The sequence below is a fragment of the Quercus robur genome, chromosome 3, assembly GCF_932294415.1.
Source record: "Quercus robur chromosome 3, dhQueRobu3.1, whole genome shotgun sequence".
Lineage (NCBI taxonomy): Eukaryota > Viridiplantae > Streptophyta > Magnoliopsida > Fagales > Fagaceae > Quercus > Quercus robur.
In genome coordinates, this window is record NC_065536.1 from 57244393 (window position 1) to 57257092 (window position 12700).

The window sequence follows — 12700 nt, forward strand, 5'->3', positions numbered from 1 at the left end:
AACTTCTTGTTTCACCCCTTTAAAGAAATGTTTATTATCGGGAGTAAGCCCCCAAGAAAGCATTGTCAAATTCAAGAGATTGCAATCTCTTCTAATCAGGGATTCCAAGTTCCTTCAAAAAATTCCTAAGCTTCCAGAAAGTATAAGAGAAGTATGTGCAATGAATTGCATCCCGTTGAATTCAGAATCAGTAAGAGAATTATTCCTTCAGGTACCTTTCTCTCTTAAAGTAATAATAGAAACAATTTTGGTTACCTTTGCAAATACATTACTGGATTCGCTAAATTTCAATTTCTCTAATTTCCAAATTGTATGCAGTTTAGAAGAAAGTTAGAGCTTCCACAAAATACAAAATATGGAGACAACATTTTAATGGATTCTAATTCACAGCGCAAATTACCGCATCAGGTTGATTACTCTACCAAGATTGATTACTCTCTCTCCCACTACAAGCCCCCACACACTCTACATGAGTTTCTGATGGATTCTACGAGGGATTATGGAGAGTCATATAATATTACAGTAACAGGAAAGAAGATTCCAAAGTGGTTCAACCATCAAAGTATTGAAAATTCCATATCATTTTGGATTGGTCCTGAATTTCCAACAATTGCGGTTTGTTTCGCTTTTCATCTAGTTCCGTTGAAGGACAGTGATGCTAATAATGATAAGTGCGGTTCTGTTCGTGATGATGAAATCTGTTGGAATTGTTATGTCAACATTTTCACCAATGGTCATACGCAACCTTTCACGCTATGGAGGAACTTTTACTATATGAGGCGTGATCATCTGTGGTTTTACGGCGATTCTCATAGCCAATTACAACGGTATTTCAGAAAAATGATGCAAGGTGATCGGAATCTTGTTGAGGTTTCATGTACAATTTCTTGGTGGAGTAGTAGAAACAGAAAATTCGCTCCTGTGATTGCAAGGATGGGGGTACATGCAGAATGCCTTTGTCATCCTCCAAATTCTATTATCATCGATGACAACTCTGAAAATGTTGATGATAGTTCTGATGACAATGAGACAGAGCTTGCACCTTTACTATCTCCTTTCTCTACTTCTAGTGGGACCATCTCCAGTGCATTCAAGCAATGATGGTTGTGATTTGGTTTTGTCATCAATTGCCCTTATGACTCAAATGGGTCTGACTTGGTTTTTGGATTTGACTCAACTATTGGAGTTGGGTTTGATTTGGCTTCCTCTACAATGGCCGATTCGTCTGCAAACTATGATTCTGGCTTCAACCCATATCCATAGTAGAAGAAAATGACAACCTCTTGATCAAATTTTGAGGAAACATGGCAAGGTATTGTTATTACATTGAAACTGTTTTTCTTTGCATCATCTTTGTTGAATGCCAGAGTATGTCCCCCTGTTTAGTTGCATTGTTTGATTTGTATCTTTGTCACTTCTCGTTCTCATTCACTAAATTAACGTGCTCATTAATAAAGGGGTGCTAAGCCAGTTTGAAAGGATATAGTTATGTAAAGAAAAGAACAGAATTAATAAAAGAAATTAGTAAGTTGATCTGTTGCTGAGTTCTACTCCTTTTATGGGCAAAGAAGTTTTCAAAATTATTCTAGGAAAAAAAAGCATTAAATTGTTCTGTTTAGTGGACAAGTAAATACAAGATGAATATTATAATTTCTATTGATGAAGATCGACATCTACTTGGTCATAGCATAGAGATTACTTGTACTGAATTTGAATTATTGGTATAATTAGGTGACAATATTTTTTATGGGATTTTGAAGGTGAAGAGTAGTATTTGGCAGCTGAGGCCCGCCCAATTTGGCAAAAGTAAGCATTTATTTATTAGGAATAACAGAAAATCTTACTAATAAATTTTGCTCTCTTCAAAAAAGGGGGAAAATAATGGTTCTTTTCTTTTAAAATACTATTTTATGATTTTAATTGTCTTAACATGCAAATGAATTGGGTGATTGTGATAATAAAAAAAAGGGCTACTGAGGCCTTAATGCTATGATCACCTGCCTAGACTTCTGCATGGTTAGAGCCATTCTCCAATGCTGATTTCCCTCCAATCTTTTGTGTGTAGTGTACTAGTATTTATTTTATCTTGGTTGTACTTTCACAAGTACAACTTGTTGAGACATACTATTCTGTATAATCATTTGTTTGAAGAAAATTCTATATCATGTTCTGTTAGAAGATTCATGTTCTCATAGTAGCACAACACGGTTTATTGCTTTGCAGGGTATTCAAATAAACGTGCAATAATTCTTCTACCAAGTTAGAAATCTTATGCATGGGTCAGTTTTTTACTAGTTGGACATGTTTTTAATACATTTTGTGCTTAAAATGTTGCCTTAGAAGTTAGAACTCATGGCCAGCCCTTCTTTTTATTCAAACTTTGCAGACTCTGGACTAACAATTTTGTTTTTAATCTGTTTTGTTTTTTAGTTTTTTGCTTCTTGGATTTGTTTTTAGTACATTTTCTGCTTAAGATCTTGGTTAGCCCTTTCTTTTTATTCAAACTTCAAGACTCTGAACTAAGGATTTTTTTTTTTAAAGGTATACTGTTTTGGTTCCCTCTGTTTTGATGTCTATTCTTCTTCTCACTCTAACCTACTGCCCAAATTTTTTTTCTTTATAGGCATTTATGTGATCCTCTCACTCTTGATTTTTAATGCCAAAGTTTCTATATGTCTTTACAGGCTGAGGACTTGAACTAAGTGTTTTATTTATTTTAAAGGTTTAAGTCTTAGTGGACGAGAGTTTTATCAGGCTAAGGACTTGAACTAAAGATTTCTTTTCTTTTCTCTGCTTAGTGCTGACTCCATTGGTTTTCATACATAGGTGTATGAAGTTGGTTAAATAATTAGTCTATAAATGCATATACATTGTCATTCGATGTTATCCTAAATACAATCCATTAATTAAAGCTACTATGAATGTGTCTAACATCTCCCCCAAATTCTTTCCTAAAATCCCCAAACAAAACAAGCAACATAAAAAGTTCTAGAATTTGGAACTAGATCTATAGAAATTATTAGTCTCTTATGATCTCTAGCACTTAAAATGAATTGAAGGTTGTAAGGTTGAATTTATTCAACCATCTAATTGGCTTTATTCCGTGCCAAATTTGCTTGTAATTCAGCATTTAGTAACCCTGTATTTAGGTGGGATTGTTGTAAGGGTAGTGAGTGAGATAGTGTGAAGATTGCTCAAAAGTGTGCAAGAAAACAGAGTGTCGCGGCTGGGACTCGCGGCTGGACTCACGGCTTCAACCCGCCAGAAGATGCACACGTGCCAAGCATGCTGGAAGATGAACAGTCATGCTAGCTGGAGCACTACAGGACAAAACAGGACAACTAGCCATACGGTTAACTCGCGACTGGAACTCGTGACTTAGTCAAGCCGCGAGGTCAAGCCGCGAGCCACCCCTGTTTTGGAAAAACCTGACGTTTCGCATTCCACTCCACTTCAGTATAAATACCCTTTTTAACCCACGATTGAAAGAGAGCTTCCAGAGAGAATTTTGAGAGAGAAACCCTAAAGAAAAACCAGATTGTTTCACCTACAATCTCTACCTTAGAGTCTCATCAAATTCCCTCACTCTCTTCCTCTCCATTGTCAAATCCTTGAGAGGCCTTTATACCAAACCTGGTTCTCACCATTATCATCCCTGTGAGACAGTCGTTTGGAGTTCTGGGAAGCAGTTAGGAAGGAGCCAATATTCATTGGTTGATGCTACGGTGTAGTAGCGGAATCCGGAAAGCTAGAAAAGAAAAAGGTTCGGCGCAACCTCGTTGGAGCAAGAAGCTTGGAGGGCTTAGGTGCATTGGGTAGATTAGGCTTGGAGGGTCTATTGCTGTCCTTGTATCCCAACTGTATTTTCTAGTGGATTGATTACCGCTTGGAGGGCGGCGGAGAGGTTTTTCGCCGAGGTCTTCGGTTTCCTCTTCGATAACATATCTGGTGTTATCGCTGTGTTTGCATCTTCCTTCCTCTCTATCTCTGCCTTTACATTATCTGCTGTGGTTTATTTTGTTGTGGCTTAGATAGTTGTTTAATCAATTCCATGTTATAGCATATGTTAAGTTTCCGCACACTAGTTGTTTAACATATTGCGTGTGTTGATTAAATTGGTTTTTGGGGGTCTAAACGTTCAAAAGTGTGTTTGTACACGTTTTTTGAACTTTCAAAGGTCAACAAAAGAAACACTAGTTTCTTTGTTTAATCTTGAAGCATTTTAGTCTTCTCTAACAATACTCTTACCCTCCCCCCCACCCCCTAAAAAGAAGTCTAAAATACCGAATGAAACAAGGAACAGAAAATGTGATGAAAGAAAATGCTAGTAATTTGGAACTAGAACTATAGACATCATTATGACTTCTATTGTCACTTGAATATATTCTGGAATTCTATCTTCAGGTTTGGGTTGTTTTATTTTTACAGGAATAAATTGTAGGTAGATTTGTTGAACTGATATGGCCCTAATTTTCTCTTAAATTGCTTATGCAGATCTCAAAAGTATGGGAGCTTCCTGTCTCATTTCTTTTGAAACTAACCACCACAATTTCAAAAAGTTGCAGATTGTATGTATAAGCTACACTTTTTATATGCTTGCAACTATAATTCGTGCCTTTTGATCGTCCCATTGTTTTCCTCCTTCCACACACCCATTTCCCTTTCTGGTTTAAAGTACTCTTTGGCCAACTCCTCTGTTCTTGACTATATAATAGAAAAAGAGCCCCCAATAGGAGATGCCAACCAATGCGAGAGAGAGATCAGCTGGTTCAACCTATTGCGTCATAGATGCGGCTTGAAGAGCTTGAATTACACTGTGTGGATAATTATAGTAACAACCAAAGGAAAGTGGTAGTCATATCTGTGCTTATTAGTCAAAACAACTAGTCAAGTTGTAAATAGAGTCCTCATAATCACTTATAAACCCAAGATCCATTTAGTAAACACCCAATGTGGGACTCAATGAGATAGGAGATGGGTTATGGAATAAAATTTAGGAAGCCTACTTTGGAGACAATGAAAGGACTTGCACATAAGTCATTTTCAAGCTTAATGAGGGAAGAGGGAGATTTGTATTTGTATTTGTAGTTAATGAAACATGAATTGTGTTAGGAAGTCTAAAATTTACTGTAGCACATCAACTCATTTACATATGCTTACAGGTCTTATTAGCTTGTTTAAAAATATTATAATGAACATAATTATGGAATAGTCTTTTAAGCATATGACTTAGATTTCTGATGTGCACTCTACACAAGTATTGCACTTTTATTTTTGATAATCTGCACAAGTCTTATGCTGAAACTAACAAAATTTAAGCAACATTGGGAACTTCAGAAAATAGATAATTTGTGCAATCCACCAACCTAGGAGTAATGGATCCTCAAAATTTGGTGATAAGTAAGAAATAGTATAGCATCATAAAATGGTCTAAAACTTTCTTCTTCTTCTTCTTTTTTTCCTGAATATAATAGTATGGATTAGAATCATCTGTCATTTGCTTTAAATTTGGTGGGGATTATATGTAATTGGAGGAGACTCCACCCTGTGTACAAAGCTTGAATGCCTCCAATGTACAGTTATTTGTAATTGTTAATGAATTTCTCTATATAAATATTGAGAAGAAGCTTTTGTAAAATTTCAAACATATACAAATTACTTCACTACTGTGTGAAACTAACTTTTCTTACCTTTGAAAGTTTGGGAGGGAAAAAATTATTTCATATGTTAGCCTTTTTCTTGATTTTTTTTTTTTTTAATATCTTTTTCAAAATAAGAACAAAATGGTAGCCAGTAAAATGGGTCTATTGAGAAGAATGGCAAAATTGGAACTTGTGATACATGAATGTTGATTTGGATTTGGATTTTGGATGCTCTCTTTTGTTTTTACTTTATGTTTACGGATGGGAGATGTGACATTTGTCAAATTTTTGTGTGTTTGACAGATTTGGTTACAGGGCAAGATAGACTTCAGCTTATGTCTCGACTCTCCACTGTGACATTCTCAATTCTTGTGAACAGACCCCCAACTGGCATCTTCAGCATTATAGGGGTTTGAGTAAAGTGGATTGTAGGAGCAACAGGATTTCTTTTCTGGTTTCCCGGTGGGAAAGGGAATTGAGATTTCACACTTCTTTATAGATGACCATATATCATCTTCTTCTGGAGATGTACAATTGAACTAAGCTATCTTAGTTGTCTGCTTCTTTTCTTTGAGACTCCTGAATTAAAAATGAAATGGGTTCTATGGGAGAGTATTGGCAGTTGTTTAAGGCTATAAGGTAGGTTCTCTTTTCATGCCAATATAAGTTTGTGGTTGCTGCTAGAAACCATGTTTTGGGCTATTTGGAATACTAATGTTATAATCCAAGGATTGAATTGTAGGGCCATGAAATTTACTTTGTTTGTAGTCTTGATTAAGATGATATTATTAGTCATATTTTATTTCCCATTATCATTATCTTCAAACCAAATATGTAAGCGAGTCCCATAAATTAATATATATATATATATATATAGAGAGAGAGAGAGAGAGAGAGAGGGAGAGAGAGAGAGAGAGAGAGAGAGAGCTAAAGTCATACATTATTTTATAAAATGCTAATTTATTGAGTGGTTATTGGTAAGTAAAAAAGTGATGTTCATAGACCAAATGAAAACCAGTAAGAATTTGTAACATCAATAGTTTGTAAAAATAACATTACTCACTTAAAGATTGATGATCTTCTTGATGAAAATTTACTCCTGTCGTGGTCAAGCAAAATTATGCTTGCCATGTTGGAACGAGATGTTGGAGTAGATTCTACCATTAGGTGGACTTTCATTCTTTTTATTCAACAGTTCTAGAATATGAGTTTGTTGGGTAATATAAGGTATTCTCTTCTTGATTCTCAAAAAAAAAAAAAAAAAAAAAAAAAGTATTCCCCTCTTTACTGAATTTCAGGTAAGTCCTTGCGTAAGTGCAATATTATTCATTTACTCAAATTATAGGTCTTCCACAGGTAAATATTTTTGTGAGAAGATACAATATATATTGAAAATTTTTCCTTTTAAACAATATAGTTTCAAGATATAACAAATTAAACCCTGGGCTGAGTTTCAAAAAAAAATAATAACAAAGTAAATTATTAACTTATATTAATGCTCAAATATAATATCATTCTATTTACATAGTTGAGAGGTTTAATTTGTTATATTTTATTTTTACCTCACTCTGATTTTATGAATATAATTTTGAGCATCTCAATATGCTAAATGCTTGCCTTCAAGCGAAGTCCAATTAATATATTTATTAACAAAAATGTTTTACTATATGCTCCATGAGTTTGTGTAAAAATCACAAAATATTCAAAATGACGTAGCTAAAGGTGGTTGGTATCTCATATTATACGTACACCCACCAAATCTGGTCGGAGTTTGATAATCTTATTGCAGCATCATGCTCAAAATTTCATACCCATACGCAATCACTCACTTGGTCAAAATTTTAACAATCCCTTTATTTATTAATTTATTTATTTTTTGAGTCTTTGACTTACGCATTAGGAAATACTTGTTACACACATCTTGTTGTACAGATGCGAAAATTGCATTGAAAACGTGACATGAAATTGTTACTTTCAGACTTTGAAAAATACTTGTTACATATTTTGTTGAACACACGCGAAAATTGTACGAAACATAACTTGAAGATGTACTCTTAGACTTTGATTTCGCCTCAATTGGAGTATTGTGCTTGCAGACGTGCCATCAGTGTTCAGATATGTTGAACAACCATGCACCAAATTCACTTATGTGTCACATGCAAATCTTCATAATAAGAGTTCCAGCATAGATGTCTTTAATCTGTATTGAACACTTAATGCATTAAATTTGACAGTATTGAGCTCTGCTAAAATCAAATGATTAGCTTGACATTGCATCCTCAATTCATCAACCGGCAGGATTTTGGAAGGTTTGAACTTCACACATTATCATGAAACTTCTAGGTTTTACTTTATAGCACTGACATAGTCTCTCCGAAAGTGCAGTTAGATGACTCAATCTTAAAAATCATTGAAATTTCTGACGTACAAACTCTCAAGGAATCAAGAGACATTATCCAACGCATTTGAAGAAGGGAGCTATATCAGCTATCTTATTACAATTGCAAGATGGGGAAGAGGTGGTAATGTGTGAATTTCTTCGTGTCTCAAAATCTTTAACTTCTCCTAGAGTAAATCTGGGATAATATCAACTGTAAAGGCAATATAATTTTATCGACTTGATATGTTTCTCAGTTCTGCAATGAGTTCTCTGTCCCAATGGACAAGATGGAGCACTTCAAAAAGATCACTCCCCAAGATATCATTTGCTCCCAGTTCCAAAAAAGATGTATGATTTTACCATGGTCTTTGTTTCTCAAAAGTGGACAAACAGTATCCTAAAGTGTAATTTTTCAACCAGAAAATGGGTGGTGTGACGCTAGAAGAAGAAGATATTGTTGTGAGCAATGTTAAGATCGATTTGACCTGAGGAAGAAACAACCCTCTTCAAAGGTAAAAACAATGATTATGATGAAGGCAATGTTGCATACTGTTTGACGAATTTTCTACATATAATCTAATTTGACACATAATCTTTTTCCTCATGCATGTTTCTCCTCATTCAGCATCAAATTCTTCAAGGTACTGAGATCACTTCTCTACCAGGATAATTTTTTTTTTAATGTTTTTGCTTATCATTGATTTTTTTTTTTTATACCAATTTTTATGGAATATTTCAATCATAATGCTGCAGGTTAGCATATGTTGAATTCAAACTCAGTGATATAGAGGGTAGCCTTCAACTTTAGCATAAGATTGAATATCCGGAATCAGGACTATTTATGCTTAGAAAATTCTTTACTTAAACCTGAGTACATGGTGAATTTAGTGATGTTGTTTGCAAAATCCTTGATGAATTAAATTACAACCTAAAAACCTTTAATTGAATAAATCGGTATCATGTTAATTACATGGTCAACTATATTTCCAAGGTAGAAGGCGGTAAACCTCATACAAAAAGTGCTTACAATACGGTTTAACTAAGACTTACAGCTTATGCTTTAGAAATCAACAGTAATTCTGCTAAATGCCACCTGCTCGATAGATGAGGTGTCGAGCAAGGTGTCGAGCCAGGTGTGGAGGATTTTGCCGTCGATAGATACAGGTGTTGAGCAAGTGTCGAGATACAAAAACATCAGACACAAAAGATGAGGCTCGATCAATCCACCAGGTGTTGAGAAGCTATCGAGGGTCCAGGAACTTTCTCGTTCGATCCACTAGCTGTCGAGGATCTGTCAAGATTGCAATAAGAAAAGACCTTAAGAGCTTGACAGATAGCCATGTCGAGGAGGTATCGAGGAGGTGTCGAGATTGATTAAAAATCGTTTTTCAAGAAGGGAAAAACATAGATATGAATGCAATTAAGCATGCTACTCAACCAAGGATCCAATCAACATTTTAAGCTCTCAAAATCATCTCTCAACAAAAATTTTAAGCACGATGATCCCAAAAACACACACACACACTCACACTAAACAAGTCTAACCAATTTTTTATTTCAAAAACAAGTCAAGACAGTTTAGTGAGCATACACTAACACATGTAAAACCTTGTGATGGCCAAATCACATTGTACCTGCACATGTATCAAAAGTAGCAAAGAATGTTGCGTGTTGTGTGTGAAAAACATCGCAAGATTGCATAAGTGTATACATGTTATGATGATTTGAGATATGAGAAAATCATTCTAACTCACACACAATCATAACCGTTTGATGGGGACTATCACCTTCGATGTACATCCTATAACTCCCATACCTCCTAGAATACACGCTTGCAATCATATTTAAAGCATTTGATCTTTTTGCTTTTCATTTTCTTTGCATATTTTATTTAAGCAAATCATGCATGGGCATATAAGAGAAAGAAAAGAAATACCCAATGATGGTAAGCATTTGACATTCCAATTTTGCTATGCCGAAGCACACAAATGTCATTGACACTGCACTTTTGCTATGTCGAAACATACAGGTGTCAAATTATGACTGGCAGACAGCAGTAGTGAGATGGTTATTTATGCCTTTCTCTTAGGATTTTCTAGTCCTTCCTGTCAAAAAGAGTGATACGATTGTTAAGTATAAGAGATAACTTAATCTTACTCATCACAAACAAGAACCACAAAGCTTACTTGCTTAGTTGTGCATAGAGATACTCATCTAAGCTACAAGAGATACAAAGTCTAGAAAACTTTGTTTTAATGGCCATCCAAGGTACACAAGTACCAATGTACACATAACACACACTATTTTTGTATTTTTTTGATTTTTTTCAATTTTTTTTTAACTTTTTATATTAAAAAATAAAATAATCAAAACTGAAAACAAACAAAAACAAGTTAAACAATGTAAAGTATAAAAACTAGACTGACTCAAAAATTGAAAGCAAAACATACAAGTAATGCACACACAAAAACAAGAAAAGATAGAGAGAAAAGTGATAGAATCACTTGGACTGGCGGTGAGAGGGAAGAACCTTTCACACCCTAGAAGAACATTTCCTTTAATTAAACCCTTGAACTGGCAGTGAGAAGGAAGAATTAAAATCGTTCAAGTTCGAAAGGAACATGAGGGTTTTGAGAAGATCTCCAAGGGGAGCAAGAGAGGATTGAAGCTGATTCTGGCTTCCAGATGCTATCATGTCGTTGCTCTGTTGAGTGGCAAGCCACTTATAGCAATTTGGTCGAGTATAACCAGCAACTCCACAATGATGACAAAGATGCTGCTTCTTTTGTTTAGACTTTTGAGAGTTAGCCTTCTTAGCCCTGGGATTCTTATCTTGCTTAGGGGGTGCTCCTAAGCTAGATTTTCCCTTGTCTATTCTCACTAGCTAAAACAGTTTTAACATTATTATTCTCAATTTCAACATTATTGCTAGGAGGAACAAAAATAGTAGTACTAGTAGAAGCAGTATTAGAGGAAGAGAAACCATATCCTAAACCTGTTCAATCAAAAGCAGATTTCTGAAGAATGAGCATCTCATCAAGCTTTGCACTTGAAGTCCTCTTCAATTGAGCTCTGACTTGAAACAGCTCTGCTTTAAGCTTTTTGGTCTTCTTAGCCAAGAAATTATTCTCATACCTCATCAAACTTTGTGGAAAGCTCTTCACAATCAAGTTCCACATCACTGAGCTTCTTGGTGGTTAGCTTGTAAAGTTTCTCATGTTTCTTAGAAAGCTTGTATAATTTCTCATAGGCTGTATGGATATCATCTTGATCATCCATCTTCTCAAACTTGGATTCCACCAATTCCTCTTCTTCAACCACATCTTCAACAATCCCATCAGTAGGATTAACAGTGGCAGTGAAGGCATTCAAGATTCCGTCATCCTCATTGTCGGAATCATCCTTAGGCTCGGTGTCGCTCAAGGTAGCAGCAAATGCCTTGCTCTTCGTAATGCTCTTAAGATATGTAAGACATTCTTGTTTCATGTGATTGAAGCCTTAACACCCAAAGCACTTAGGTCCTGTGGAAACAGTGTACTGACCGTCATCCCTTGCATCCTTCTTCCCTTTGTCTTGGATCTTGAACTGAGAAGAACTAGATTACCTACGGTCCTTGTCGAAGCCCTTTCCATTAGCATTATTCATAAACTTCTTGAACTGCTTGGTGATGTAGGACTTCATCTTAGAATCTTCATCATCTAAAGACTCATCTGTCTCACTGCTCTTGGCCTTCAATGCCATGCTCTTACCTTTACCCGTCTTGCCAATCCTAGTTAACCCTAGCTCGTAGGTCTGTAGATTTCCAACCAACTCTGTCAAAGGAATCTTGTCAATGTCCTTTGATTCCTCGATTGCCGTAATCTTAGCATGGAATCTCTCAAGTAAATATCTGAGCAACTTTCTCACAATTTTGGGTTCAGGAATGGTTTCCTTCATCTTAATCTCTTCAAAGCTTACAGTGAGCCTCTAAAACTTTGAATCCTTAACCGCCTTTGTTCCCTCATAGGTTGTCCGGAGGATGGTCCATGCTTCCTTAGCAGTTTCAATGGAGGATATCTTCTTGAACTCCTCATTGGTGACCACACTGAATAAGGCATTCAACGCTCTGCTGTTGAAGTTTGCTGCCTTGATCTTGGCATCATCCCAGTCGGCCGGCGCTTCCTTTGGCTTGGTCTAGCCTATCTCAACAACTTGCCACACTTCCTCATCTAAAGACTCCAAGAAAGCTCTCATGCGTACTTTCTAGTATGAATAGTTAGTGCCATCAAATAAAGGAGGTATGATTAACAACTGTCCTCTATCCATGACAAATAGGGGTTAATGGATCAACACAGCAAAAATTAAACCCTAATTAGAGTGTGCCTGCTCTGATACCATTTGATAGGCCAAAAACGAATTGATCCCTTGTGATAAATTAACCAATTAATTCAGCCAAGTGAATTAATTAAGTTAATTAATCATGCAAACGTGTGGTAGCACAAACAAATCACCAATAAACTAATTATGCAGCGGAAAATAAATAACACAGTGATTTGTTTACGAATGGGGAAAACCTAATAGCAAAAACCCCACCGGGTGATTTTCAAGTCACCACTCCCGAAATTCCACTATTATCACAACAAGTGATTACAAGTAAAGGAATCCTAGTACCTTATACCAACCTACAGTTGAACCCTTA

The 12700-nt window shown here is 35.7% G+C and overlaps 2 protein-coding genes across 33 annotated transcripts in view; both read left to right on the plus strand.

Annotated features, from left to right (window-relative positions):
• The window catches only part of LOC126718519 (uncharacterized), a 225007-nt gene that overhangs the window by 137474 nt on the left and 74833 nt on the right, over positions 1-12700 (plus strand). For 7 of the 26 annotated variants that reach the window (XR_007652963.1, XR_007652943.1, XR_007652958.1 and 4 more), the window contains 3 exons: positions 8277-8370; positions 8443-8534; positions 8648-8663. The exons of 2 other annotated variants lie outside the window; for them this stretch is intronic. The gene's annotated coding sequence lies outside the window, so the exon portion shown is untranslated. Of the gene's footprint in view, positions 1-2223; positions 2252-5945; positions 6282-8027; positions 8162-8276; positions 8371-8442; positions 8535-8647; positions 8664-12700 lie in introns of those variants that run through there. 17 more of the 26 variants (XR_007652949.1, XR_007652960.1, XR_007652954.1 and 14 more) reach the window with 8 other exon arrangements.
• The window catches only part of LOC126718523 (disease resistance protein RPV1-like), a 161567-nt gene that overhangs the window by 22377 nt on the left and 126490 nt on the right, over positions 1-12700 (plus strand). The gene's annotated exons all lie outside the window — the stretch shown is intronic.